The sequence below is a fragment of the Oryx dammah genome, unplaced genomic scaffold (genome assembly GCF_014754425.2).
Source record: "Oryx dammah isolate SB20612 unplaced genomic scaffold, SCBI_Odam_1.1 HiC_scaffold_22, whole genome shotgun sequence".
NCBI classification, from domain to species: Eukaryota; Metazoa; Chordata; class Mammalia; order Artiodactyla; family Bovidae; genus Oryx; species Oryx dammah.
The window spans coordinates 13,874,937-13,889,350 of NW_024070206.1; the positions used below are offsets into that span (position 1 = coordinate 13,874,937).

Sequence of the window (14,414 nt, forward strand, 5' to 3'; positions counted from 1 at the left end):
TTTTCCTGGGCTGTCTATTCTGTTTTCTTGATCTATGTGTCTCTTCTTTCACTGTTCACATCTTGTTTTGACTACTATAGCCTTATAGTCAATTTGGTAATTAGGTAACGTGAGTCTTTCAGCTTTGTTCTTCTATATTGTGTTGGTTATGCAAGATCTTTTGCTTTTCTGTATAAACTTTAGAATCAGTTTGTCAAGATCTACAAGATAGCTTTCTAGGATTTTGATTGAGATTATGTTGAATCTATAGATAAAGTTGGGAAGGACTGGCATTTTAATATTGAGTGTTCTGATGCAGGAATGTATTTTATTCTTGTTTTTTCTTTTTGGACCCAGTATTCTAAGATGTTGTGATGATGTACTTTGCCTTAAAGTGGATCTGTTTCTGTCAGTGTGCTCATATTTTTATCTAAGAACCCACGTGGCTGGCCTTTGCAGTCTGCAAACTCTGTACCTTCTCTTCATTTTCCAGTTTTTGTAGATTAAATTTACTGGTTTTTTATGCCTCCCATTCAGTTCCCTCTTTTCTAAGACTCTCATTTGGAGAGTGGACCTTCTGAACTGGATTTCTAGTTCTTTTTTCTTCTTTCTATTTCTTTGTCTTTTTACTTTATAGGACGTTTTCTCAGCTTTACCTTCCAACCCTCTTTGGGGATTTAATCTGTTATATTTTTAATTCATAAGGATTCCTTTTATGTTGTTCCTCTCTGAATGTTTTTATAGCATCCTGTTTTATGATTCCAGTATTACCTCTTTGAAGAAGTTCATAATGGAATTTTGACACTTTATTCAGTTATCTGGCTATTCTTGCTTATCTGCACACATTTAAGAATTGCAGTGCAGATGGGATTTGATGACCATGGGTTTCACTGGAGAAAAATCTGGCTGGGCCTTTCTCTTGTGGAGTCTTAAGTGTTATGCAGTATTTATTTTTATTTTTTATACTGAAGTATTGTTGACATACAATATTATATTAATTTCAGATATCCAACAGAGTGATTCAACATTTGTATACATTATGAATCAATTACCATGCTAAGTCTAGTAACCATTGTCACCATGGAAACTTACTGCAATATTATTGACTATATTCCCTATTCAGTACACTACATTCCCGTGACTCGTTTATTTTATAACCGGAAGTTTGTACACCTTAATCACCTTCACCTGTTTCACCCAACCCTCATCGCCCTGCCTTCTGGTGACCACCGGTTTGTTCTCTGTATCTATGAGTCTGTTTCTCTTTTAAGTTCCACATATAAGTAAGATCATATGGTATTTGTCTTTCTCTGTCTAACTTATTTCACTTAGCATGAGACCCTCTAGGACCATTCATGTTGTCACAAACGGGAACATCCCATTCTGTTCTATGGGTAATATTCCATTGTATCGATATATGGGTCATATATCAATGATCATGTGTATATAGCATAGCTTCTTTACCTACTCATCTGTGGATGAACTCTCAGGTTCCCCTATATCTTGGCTATTGTGAATATCGGGGTGCTGCAGTGAACATCGGGGTACTTGTATCTTTTTGAGTTAATGTTTTCAGAAGTGGAATTGCTGGATCCTATTGTAGTTCTATTTTTAATTTTTTGATGAACCTCCATACTGTTTTGCATAGTGGCTGTAGCAGTTGCTATTCCCATCAACAGTACACAAGGGTTCTCTTTTCTCCACAACCTTGGCAGCTCTTGTTTTTTGTGGTCGTTTTGATGATAGCCATTCTGACAGGTGTGAGGTGATATCTCAGTGTGGTTTTCATCTGCATGTCCCTGATGATTAGTGATGTTGAGCATCTTTTCATGTGTCTTTTGGCCATCTGTGTGTCTTCCTTGGAGAAATGTCTCTTCAGGTCCTCTGCCCATTTCTTAATCATAGTGTTTATTTTAATTTTTTTTTATATTGAGTTGTATGAGATGAAGTCTTTCTTAAATCAAGACGTCTTTTTTTTTTTTTTTGTAGTCAAGTTGGGGTCCTCTGAAGGCTCATCTTGCCTCTCGCCTAGAGAGTAGAATCTTGAGGGTTGGTGCTGAGTTCCCAGGGGAGAAGGGGCATCAGTAACCAGAATGCATGTGAACGTTCTTTAATTCCTCTGTTTTCAGCAAAGCAGGTATATGTCTTCAATTCTGCCTGGTGTCTTCCAGGCCAGAAAGCCTCTGTTTATTTCAAAGAATAGACCTCCATTTTCTGCTGGGCTGGGCAAAGGGCCACTGCTAGTCAGGGAAAGAACCTGGGACTCTAACTGTTCCCCAAACAGGTTGCCAGCCAGCCTTCCTTCTTTTGTCCCTCATTCCTTCCCTCCTCCTTCCTTTTCTTCCCCTGCAGCTAGGGACCGAATCCATGCCCCCAGCAGTGGAAGTGCGGAGTCTTAACTACTGAACTGCTAGGGAAGTCTTCTCCTGCTTTCAAGAGGATTGGTACCACCAGTTTCTGAACTGTTAACGAGTTTTTGCTGTTTAGATTGGGTTGGTACTCAGCTTTCCCAACAGCTGACTTAGAACTCAGCTTCTAGGGATTCTCAGGCCATTCGCCACTTGTTCATCTGATTTCCAGCTTCCAAAATTCTGTTACAGAAACAGACTTACAGAATTAGAGAGTGAACTTATGGTTACCATGGACAAAGTGTAGGGGGATGGGATAGTTAAGTTTGGATTGATATATACACACTGATATGTTTAAAATGGATAATCACCAAGAACCTACTGTATAGCACATGGAACTCTATTCAATATTATGTAGCAACCTAAATGGAAAAGAACTTGAAAAGAATAGATACATGTATATGTGTAACCCGGAGAAGGCAATGGCACCCCACTCTAGTACTCTTGCCTGGAAAATTCCATGGACGGAGGAGCCTGGTGGGCTGCAGTCCATCGGGTGGCTAGGAGTTGGACATGCCTGAGCGACTTCCCTTTCACTTTTCACTTTCATGCGTTAGAGAAGGAAATGGCAACCCACTCCGGTATTCTTGCCTGGAGAATCCCAGGGACGGGGGAGCCTGGTGGGCTGCCGTCTCTGGGGTCACACAGAGTCGGACACGACTGAAGCGACTTAGCAGCAGCAGCAGCAGCAGCATATGTGTAACGGAATCACTTTGCTGCACACCTAAAACTATCACAACATTGCTAATCAGCAACGTGTGTATTGTTGTTCAGTCATGTCCATCTGACTCTTTGTGACCCCAAGGACTGTAGCCCTTCAGGCTCTTCTGTCTGTGGGATTCTCCAGGCAAGAATACTGGAGTGGGTTGCCATGCTCTCCTCCAGGGGGTCTTCCCAACCCAGGGATCAAGCCCAGGTCTCCCACATTACAGGCAGATTCTTTACCATGTGAGCTGCCTGGAAAGCCTAATCAACTGTATTCTAATATAAATATGTTTAATGTCTTATATTTTACAAAATATGTTTAATAAACATTTTACAAAAGATGTTTAACATCTAAAAAAGCAAACCAATTCTGTTACTTTTCTCTCCTCTTTGGTTCTTCCCATCTTTGTCTGTTTATACTAACTTAAAAAAAAAAAAAAGATTATTCCAGTAGGGTTTGGGGAGGAAACAGAAGTAATAGATGCATATGTCTAACTCGCCATATTTACCTGGTAAGGCTGACGTTCAAGCCCAGCATCTGCTCTCGTTTGGCCAGGCTTAGGCCTTAGCATTTGTTACAGATTTTAATATTATCCCTGTGCAGACGTGGTTTCTCCTAGTTGTCTTCCCGGGTGAGTTCAGATGTCACCCTCTGTGCCCTGCTTTATTGTGTTCTTCTTCCTTCCACCCCCAGCCCCAAGAAAACTTGGCCATCTCTTCTCCTGAGCTCGCATAGACTTTGCATTCACTGGTCTCACTGCATTTTCTGACGATAATGTGTATATTTGCTTCGCCCTCTTGGGCCAGGAGCTTTGGAGGGAGTGGGAGGGGGCACCTCTTGTTTGTCTTTAGAGCTCCATCACCGATCCACTACTCAGACAGCAATAGACTTACCAAATGTTTGGTGCATGAGCAAAAGCAAAACCAGGTGATTGGTGGGGTGATGCTCTGGGGGTGGGCTTGGCTGGAGGCACCCTTCACCCCATCCCCTTGTGACCTGCATGCAGGGCTGGAGTGGGAGCCCAGGCTGGGTGTCTGAGGGCTTCATCTCAGCCCTCTTTCAGGCCTTGGATTCATTCTTTCTTTTTCTCAGCCCTGACCTTTTTCCTGAAGACTTTGTCCACGTGCCTGAGTTTGCGAATGGAAATATTGAGAACACAGTGGGGCTGGGAGGTGTCACTGCATAACGATCTCTTCCCTTTTCCTGTGCACCAAAGGCAGGGCCATGCTGGGTGGGGGACTGGTGCACAGTCACAGAGGAGGTGTCATTATGCTGTAATTGACACGCAGGGCAGTTCTCTTCCCTGAGGCAGGCCCAGAGCATTAGCAGAATGACAGCAACATTTACAGAGCCCGGCCCCCTTGCTGGACAGGTCTTAGAGTGACACAAAGGCAGAGAGTGAAGCTGCGAGGGGTTCTACACCCCACATGGCAGGGGTTCAGAGTGGCAGCCTCTGGGGCTGCGGGCCCTGGGCTCTGCCGGCCTCCCCAGGCAGGGGCTGCTCTCCCCGACTGTGACAGAGGTTGGTGGGGGGCACCTAGAATGTCACAGCTGACTGACAGCCCTGCTTCTAGCAATGGTGCCTGGCCTTGGGCTGATTTGAGGCAACCAGGGGCCTTTCCTCGGCCTCAGATATCATGCCCCTAAATGGTAATTAGCCAAGTGCAGCTGAGTCGCTTGGGACACCAGAGTTTCGCAAATGAAATGCCTTTTCGGTCACACCTGCATAGTGAGACTAGAGAGTCCTGGAAGCCTCTCCACAATGATTCCCTCCACATCATTGTCCTAGTCATAGACTTGAGAGCTCTTGATATCCAGCTTAGAAGTAGGGTAATAAAAGATGATTTCTTTGAGTCAAGACATTATCCTATTTAAAGTACAAGGAGCCTTAAGAACACATTGAACCAGTAGCCATCACCTAATATGGATTAGTTTAATGTACTCTTTAAACTGCTAGAACTAGAGATTTTAGGCTGCTTCAGCTTCAGAGCTTCTCAAAGTGTGCTTCCCAGACCAGCAACATTAACATCGCTGGGGAACTTGTTAGAAATGCAAAGCGCTCTGTCCCAGCCCAGAAGTGCAGAATCAGAAACTCTGGGGTTGGGCCTCAGTCATCTGTGTTTACCTGCCCTCCGGGTGATTCTGATGCACACTTCAGTTGGAGAAACCCTGCTCTTCAAGATTAGGAAAGTTTAAGAAAGCCCCAGATGGTGAGGGACTTGCCTGGGGTCACTAAGCTAGTTGATGGCAGAGCTGTCATTTTCAAATAACAATGGGTTGCCAGGATCTGGGGAGGAATGAACATTTATGGAGGGCTCTCTCTGCCCAAGTCGCATAGCAGGAGTGTTATGCTCATTGCAATCCTGAAAACTGTCCCCAGTTTGTAGAGGAAGAAGTCAGTAGAGGATAGAGACAGGATTTCAATCCTGATCTTTTTGTTTGTTTGTCTTCTTCTGCAGTTACACTTGTTATGTGGGTACATGTGCTCACATGTAGATGGTGGAGATACTGCTGGGTAGGGGTGGGGCACTCTAAGTGGTTCAGTTGGCATTCTGAGGACGCTCCTCTCTTGAGAGTGCTTCCTACTTAGTCCTGTCCAAGATTTGTTTCTCGCTGGGTCCTGACTCTAGTCTGGAGCAACAGAATGAGAGACCATCCCCCTACCCCCATCCTTTCTTGCCCACTGTGTTTCCAGCTCGGCCTGGAAATTTGACTTCCTAGTTGAGCTCCTGCTTTTAAGTGCCATTGCTGTTCAAGGGAGGCCAGAGCCTTACCAGTGTGACCAGCACGCCAGTCAAAGGGTCTGGGGTGAGGGAGGGGTTTCCCACATCTGGAATGGGAAGCCAGGCTCCTCCTGAGTTAGAGCCCAGGGCAGAGAAGACTCCGAGTGGTGTGGGAGGGGGAGCACAGGCGAAGCCAAACAGAAGAGGAAATTAAAGAGGCTCGAGTCTTCCTCCAGCTTCCTTCGCTGCATTTTTGGCAGGGATCGGCAAAGCTGGCCTGTCTGTAACTTTCCAGTCTGTCTGCTCATTGTCTTGCCCAGAAATACCAGATAAAAGAGACTGCGGAATGAGGAGTGAGGAGCTTGGGTCCCGCCCTCAGGATATTCCACTGACATTAACTCTCTTTCAGGCCAGCACTCAACTCTCGCCTGGGCGTTGTGATGGGTGGATTAGTGGAGGGGCAGGGAAGGCATGTCTCCAGAGCATTCCTCACTACTGGCTGGATGTCTGTCCCACTATCTTGTGCCTGAAATTCCTTGGTGAGCACTGCTCCAGTGAGTGTCCTGTGGTCTCATATTAAAGTAGAATGCCCGAGGAAGTGTAATACTTCATACCTTGCTGGTTCTAGTTAAATGGGTAAGGGGTCAGGGGAAATGGACAGGGTGCTCTGAGTGGAGGCTTCTGGGAAAGAGAGGGACTACAGGAAGAGCAGGTAGGATGGCCGAAATGGCTTCATCATGCTCAGAACCACGTAACCTGGTGCTGCGAGATATCCGAGATGACAGAGAGGGGACTGCCGTGGCTAGGGACATTGAGGCAATGGGGGACAGAGCCAGCCAGACCTGGCCTGTTAGAGCTCTATCTAGAGCCCAGGGTAATTATGGGTCGTTTTATTCCTCACTCCAAGCCTCTTCTTTTTGTGAAGAGCTCCTACAACTTGTTTGAATCTCTCTCTCAAGCAGAGGCGATCTTCCCCAGGAAGTTGCACATAGGCTCTGTGTGCTCATTAACCATCTTCTGAAGGAATGGATGTTGAGGAAGGCTCTAGGAAAACAAAGATGGGGAGAACACTCCCCTTGTCCTGGTGGGTTCAGAGCCCAGTGGGCAGCGCCCAAAGTCAAACACAAAAACTGAGATACAGGGCAAGCAAGGGACTCTCTGGGAGCTGGAGAGGGGGTGCCTCCGGTGAGGAAGAAGCTGCCCCCAGCTCTTCCATGGAAAGCTGGAGTTGGGGGCTGCTTGAGCTGGGAGTTGAAGAGTGAGTAGGAGTTTGCTAAGCAGATGGAGGGGTGGGAGTGGAGAGAGATAAGGGAGTTCCAGATAGAGGGGACATCTTGGGGGAGAAGAGGCATAGCTCTTCCAGAACATGCAAATATGGTTGAATCACAATTACTGTAAGAGTGTGTTTAGGGGAGGGCCAAGAGACAGTCCAGATATGGGGTCTGGGCCAGGCCATAAACGGCATTGAGCATGGCTACACTAAAGGGTTTGGACTTATATCCTGAGGGCAATGGCTCCCCACTGGAAATTTTATTAGTCCATCAATGCAAACTGTCCAATAAGCAACCCCTAACATGTTAATAGCTCAACCTCAAAGGTGTGATTCTACTCCAGTGATGTCTGCTGAGACCTTCAGAGTCACAGTGGGAGAAAAGAGAAGGGTGGAGAAAGCATGCTGACTCCCAGCACCCCCAGCCTGGAAATGACATGAGGAGTTCCACTCTTACCCTGTTCAGTTTGGCTAGAACCAGGCGCATGGCTCCAGCCTAACTGCAAAGGAGTCTGGGAAATGCTGGGAGGCACAGGCATGCCAGGAGAGTGCTATGGTCTGAGGTGTGATTTGGAATGTTCACTGTGGCTACAGATTAAAGGGCTGCAAGCTTGGAGACTGGGCAGGAGGCTCTTCCAATTGTCTGGTGACAAGGCTCTCCCTGCTCCCAATTCTTTGCAGACTGCAGCCAGCTGAGCCTTCAGCTGGGAAGAAAGATGAGTGGAGACAGCCATGAGGGAGGCAGATGGCTCGGGGGTGGTGGGAGGTCAGCAATGGGCCTGTTGATGGATGCAAGGGTTAGGCACACATAGGGCTACAGGGCTCGCATTGGGCCTGACTGGCCTGGAGATTTTATTTGCATCTTCAGAGTTCAAAGCCTCCTGCCTCCTAACCTCTCAATCACAACTCTCTGGAACTCCTTACTTATTATTTGTGGGGTGAGTGAGCACGTGGTGAATGGAGCCACAGGTGGGAGTGAAGGGGCTTGGAGAAAGAAGGGACTGGATGGAAACATCCCTGGGAAAGAGTGGCCTTGAATGGCCTGTTTTCCAAGGTGATGGCATTTCTCTAGTGTTCTTGAGCTTCAGAGGTACCTGTTTGTACCTCTAAGGTATAATGCTCACTACCTCTTTGGAATGACTGCTAGGTATTTTCAGAGGAAGCATTTGCTCATTAACGTCTGCATATCTGTGCTCATTTTAACCCAATGCCTGGGTGGTCCCCACTGCCTTCTTTCACTGGTGATACCATGGTGACAGCAGGCCTTTGGCCCTGCCTTTGCTCTCCTGGTTGCCCTGTCTGATGTCAGGCTCTCATGCCAACCTAAGGTACAGATGTCCCAAAGCTGGTAGCGAGGAAGAGACCTGAGTTCTGGTTTGAACTAGGCAGCTAACTTTCTGGATGATCTTGCAAAGTCATCCTGTATTTCTGGGCTTCAATTTCTTCTTCTGGTGGGTGGGCATGGAAATTTTAAATGAAAGATTTTCAAGCTCTGACATTTCCAGCTCTACAGGATGGAAGCTGAACATCCTAAGGGCTGAGAAGGAATACCAGGAAGCTTCTTGGGAGATTCCAGAAGGTGGTCTGGGCTTGGCAGAGCTCACTGGTTGTTCCTGAGGCTGCAAAAAATGGTGGAGTGGGTCTCAAGTGTAGGCCTCTGCCTTCTCTTGCCTCTTTGGGAAATGAATGTCTTTGAGAAGTGGGTGAGAGCCACAGACCATCTCTCCATAAAAGCCTGTGGTGTGCACAGAACCATGTACCATACATATATCCTCTTTTATGTTTAATTTCAGGGGCATGGCCTTCCTAAAATACAGCTTGGCTACCTGCCAGCCTTTATCTCCTTAGTGGGTTCTCAGTTCCCTTTATAAATTCAGTGCTTGCTCCTAGGCCAAGCTGGGGAAGAGCTTCAGGAGCCAAAGGAAAGGCCTCAGAGGTGTTTTCTCTGAACTCACAAAGGACTGGATGAGGCTGGTCCAAAAAGAGGCAGAAAGTCAGTGCAAATGTAGATGGTGATAGCTGAAGGCACTTGATAGGTGGGGTGTCTGTGTGTGTTTGTCTGAGAGAGAAGGGGAGAGAGAGTGAGAAAAGGAGAATGTATATATATTGGCATTCTTGCCTTGATAACACATCTTCTGGGAGGGATTCTCTACTCTTTTGTAATTAAGCTTTTTATTTTGAGATAATTAGAGATTCACATGCAGTTATAAAAAATAATACAGAGGAATCCCTGTATCCTCAACCTAGTTTTCTCCATTGGCAATATCTTATAAAATATAATACAGAATCACAATTAGGATATTGATACAATTAAGAAGTAGAATATTTTCATCACCACATGGGTCTCTCCTGTTCCCCTTTCATAGCCATGTCCACTTCCCTTCTCTGCTCTGATTCTCTACTTAACCTCTGAAAACTAATAATTTGTTCTTCATTTCCATAATTTTATCATTTCATTTAATGTTATGTAAATGTAATAATATAGTATAAGTGCAACTTTCTGAGACAGAATTTTTTCACTCAGTGTAATTCCCTGGAGATTCATCCAGGTTGGTACATTTACCAGTAGTTTGTTCCTTTTTATTACTGAGTAGTGATCCATGGTATGGATGAACCACAATTAGCTTAACAATTCACCCATTTCAAGGACATCTGGATTCCTCTTTGACTCACAGATTATTTAGAAGTACACTGATTTGTTTCCAAGTGTTTAGAGGTTTTCCTGTTATCTTGCTGTTACGATTTCTAGTTTGATTCCCTTGAGGTCAGAGAACACACTCTATATGAAATAGAAAATGAATTCTGTATGAAAATTCAGTTCTTTTGAACTTATTTAGATTTGTTTTATGGCCTAGGATATAGTCTATCTTGGCATATGTTCTTTGAGCACTTGAGAAAAATGTACATTCTGCTATTACTGGGTGGAGTATTCTGGAAATGTTGATTAGATTTTGTTGGCTGATGGTGTTTTTGAGCTTTTCTATATCCTTGCTGATTGCCTAGTTTTATTAATTTCTGAGAGAGGAATGTTGAAATCTGAAAATGTAAGTGTGGATTTATGTTTTTATTCTTTTCAGCTCTATCAGGTTTTGCTTCACATATTTTGTATCTCTGTTGTTTGATGCATGTGAATTTAGGATTGCTATGTCTTCTTGATGGATTAACCTTTTATCATTATATTATATTCCTCTCTGTACTCACTTCAGCCACACATATGCTAAAATTGGAACGATACAGAGAAGATAAGCATGCCCCTGAACAAGAACAACACACAAATTTGTGAAGTGTTCCATATTTTTGTTAATATGATTGTGATCATTCTATCTGTAATAGTGTCAATAATAAAAATAAAGTTAAAAAATACTCCTCTTTGTCTCTGGTAATGTTCCCCCTGCAGTCTAATTTGTCTCCTATTTATATAACCATTTTGCTTTCTTTTGATTAATATCCATATGATATATGCATTTGCATCCTTTTATTGTCAACCTGCCTATATCATTTTACTCAAAGTGAATTTCTTATTGACAGAATAGTGATTCATGTTTTGAATCACTATTAGTCAAAATTTAATGTAATTTAATGTATTCAGACTATTTACATTTAATGTAATTATTGATGTTTTATGCAGTTTTATATTTTCTGTTTGTTCTTGCTTTCAGTTTTATTTTCTTTTTCTCTGCTTTTTCATGTGTTACCTAAGCATTTTTAAATATTCCACTTTGACTTACCTATAGTATTTTTCAGTTTGTATTGTTTGCATAACCTATTTAGTGATATGTACATTATGTGTATGTGACAACACATCATTCTGGTGTCATCATTTTACCAATTTGAGCAAAATATGGAAACTTTACCTTCCTTTATATCTTTTTAACCTTCTCCTGATTATAAAGTGATAGTCTGAAATATTTCCTCTACATATATTTAAAACTACATTAGTGTTATAATTTTTGCTTCAACCATTAAATATCACTTAGAAATTTAAGAGGAGAAATAAATCAGTTTTGTATTTACCTACACTTTTGCTTAAGTATGTTCTTTCACAATATTCAAAAATTTCTTCAATCATTTCTTTTTCCTTTTTTTTTTTTCCTAAATAACTTCCTTTAGCCACTCTTTTAGGGGATAGGTCTGTTGGCAACAAATTAGTTTTCTTTCATCTCAGAATAAATTTATTTCCCCTTCATCCCTAAAGGATATTTTCGTTGGATATAGAATTCTGGGTTGATAGTTCTTTTCACACTTGAAAAATGTTGTTCTGCTTATTTGGGTCTCCATGGTTTCTGGCGAGAAATCTGCTATCATTCTAAGTGTTTCCCCATATTGATAGGTGTAATTTCTCTAGTGCTGTTTTCAAGATTTTTTTCTGTGTCTTTGTTTTCAGAAGTTTGACTGTGATGTGTCTTGATGTGGATTTATCTCAGTTTATTTCATTTAAAAATTCTTTCATCTTCTTGAATCTATGTCTTTCTCCAAATTTGAGGGGTTTTTATTATTGGGCACTTTTTCAGCTCACCCTTTTTCTCCTTTTGGACTTCAGTTATAAGAATGTTAGACTTTTTATTGTTTTACTATAAATACCTGAGGCTTTGCTTGTTTGCTTTTTCAGTCTGTTTTCTATTTTTTCAGTTTGGGTAATTTTTATTGCTCTATATTGCAGTTCATTGACTGCAATGAACTCTGTTCTCTCCATTCTGCTATTGAATCCATTAATTGAATTTGGCATTTCAGTTCATGTACTTTTCAGTTCTAAAGTTTTCTTTGGTTCTTCTTTATAGCTTATATTTCCTTGTTAGGTTTTTGCATTGGTTTCAAACATGTTCATAGTTGCTTGTTGAAACTTTTTTTTGCCATGCCATGTGGCATGTGGGATCTTAGTTCCCTAACCAGGGATCAAACCTGTGGCCCCTGCATTGGAAGCTTGGAGTCTTAACCACTGACTTCCAAGGAAGTCTCTGGAACATTTTTTATAATGGCTGCTTTAATATCTTTGCCAGATAATTCTGACATGTCTGTCATTTTGAAGTTGGCATTTACTGAATGTATTCTATTCAGTTTAAGATTTTCCTGGTTCTTTATGATAAGTGATTTTAAAAATTGAAACATGGACATTTTGGGTAATATATTTTGAGACCTTAGATCCTATTTAAGCCTTTCACTTTGGCTATTTTTTTAAAAAACATGTTCCAGAGGGGAGTTTGGGAGCACTGCTTTATTACTGCCAGGTGGAAGTTGAAGTCCACTTGACCTCAACAAATTCCTTTCTGGATTGGAGGGGTTGGAATGACTAGTTACTGGTCCCCTTGTGACCTCCACTGACACCACAGGGGTTGAGAGTGGTCTTTTATGTTGAGAAGTAGTAAAAAGTCTTGACTTTCCAGTAAACCTCCTCTGACACTACTCCAGCAAGGAGGGGTTGGGGTGTGTCATTACTGCTGGGTGGGAGTGGGAGTCCAGAAGCATGGATGGGGGAGGGACCACAATTTTTTCTGCAGTGTTTGGCTAAATTAAAGCAATTACTATGTACCAGTTTGTCTTTCTAAGCTGCCCCTTTCCTAGCCTTTTGGCTAGGAAGAGCACGCTTTTGTGGGAATTTTTTTTGTCTATGTCCATTGATATTTCCAAGTTGCCAGCATCTTTAGCTCCAAATCTGGGCTACGTGAGGCCAAAAGAAAACCCACCATCCAGCAAGCTTACCTTCTTGTCTTTCTGAGGTCCCCGGGTTCCAAGGTCCCCAGCCAATTGCTCTTCTTTACCTTTCAGTTTCATGTTGCGTTTGTTTTATGTATAAAATCAGGGTTTTTAGTTGTACTTAGGGGGATGTATAGGGTAAAGTGTGTTTATTCTGTCTTCCCAGAAATGGAAATCCTCTCTACTTCCTTCCCTTTATTACTTTTTAGAATTATTGAGAATGTGGTATTATGTATTTGGGAAAGTTTTAAACAGTCCAACATGGATGCGTGGAGATTCCCCTTTCACTTCCTGTGTCTTGGAGTGGCCACATGGGTCTTCTCCTGCAGACTGTCACTGTTACCAGTGCTTGTGCGTCCTTTTCAAGAGAGTCTGTGTATTTTTCTTTCTATACTTGGTAGTGACACCAATTTAAACTCCATTAACCATGAATGAGAGCAATTGTATACACTCTGGTTCTGTAGCACTGTGTATATTTAAGCGTATTTGCCAACCTAATATATGAAAAACTGGATTGCATTGTAGTTTTAATTTGTATTTCCTGCCATGTGTGAGGATATGCATCATTTCAGATGTCTTAAATGCATTCGTGTTCCCTGCATTGTGGACAGACAATGTAATTTCTTCTTTATTGCACATTTCTCTACTGGGTTGCTTCTTAGAGACTTGCACATGTTTGCACATGCACATTATTCAGGTAGCAAGGAAATTAGCCTTATGCCTGTCAGCTATGTTGCCAGTATTTTGTTCTTATTTTTTCCATTTTCTTTTGATTTTATTGCACTTTGTGGTATTAGATATTTAAAAAAATTTGAGCTCAGGTATAGCATTTTATTTTTAGCATTTTAAAAAGTGGCATTTGGATTTGGGTCATGTGTTTAAAGTTCTTCCTAGTTCAAGATTATTACAGATACTCTTCTGTACTTTTCTTCTGACTCTTTTCATAGTTTCATCTCTTGCTTATGTCCTTGATATATGGGATCCGTTCCCTCCCCCCCCCAATCATTCCTGGATTGTCTCAACACAATTATTTGAAAAGTCTGTCAAGTCCCCAGGGGTTTGAAACGCCACCTTGATTTTCTGCGGGTCTTCTCTGTGTAGGTGCTTATCTGCTTTGTCAGCAAATTACCGATGATGGCTGGTGGTCCAAGCTGGCTGTGCTGAGGTCCCCTTGGAGCTCTCTTCTGAAGGAGAGAAACTCTTCTGAAGAGGGTTAAGGAACAAGCATGTCTGACTCTCCCCACCTCGGACTGCTCTGTGATTTGACCTCATGAAAACGGGCTGAGCCTGTTTCAGGGACATTTTCTAGCCATCTTGCCCCATGATGGTAGGAGTTCACCTCTGTCTGCTCCTCTTGTGAATCACTCGCCCTGCTACCTTCTTAAATATCTGCCACACCCACCCCTCATCCCTATCCCCCTCTTCTGCCCTTGACATCTGTTCACTTCAGGCCTTCACCATTATAGCCTATTTTTTGAGAACCTGCCTAAATGTTTGTTTTAGTTATCTTTTGCTACCAGACAAGTCAGTGCAAAGTTAGTTGCTTGAAACAACACACATTCATTATCTCATGGGCTTATTATTTCTGTGAGCCATAAGTCCTGGCACATCTGAGCTAAGTCCTGGCCTTAAAGGCT

The 14,414-nt window shown here is 42.6% G+C and overlaps 1 non-coding gene across 1 annotated transcript; it reads left to right on the forward strand.

The window, feature by feature from the left end:
- The first annotated feature begins 10,279 nt into the window (after nucleotides 1–10,279).
- Nucleotides 10,280–10,385, forward strand: LOC120881234. Its single transcript, XR_005725263.1, has one exon. It is a non-coding gene; the product is annotated as a U6 spliceosomal RNA (small nuclear RNA).
- The last annotated feature ends 4,029 nt before the right edge of the window (nucleotides 10,386–14,414 follow it).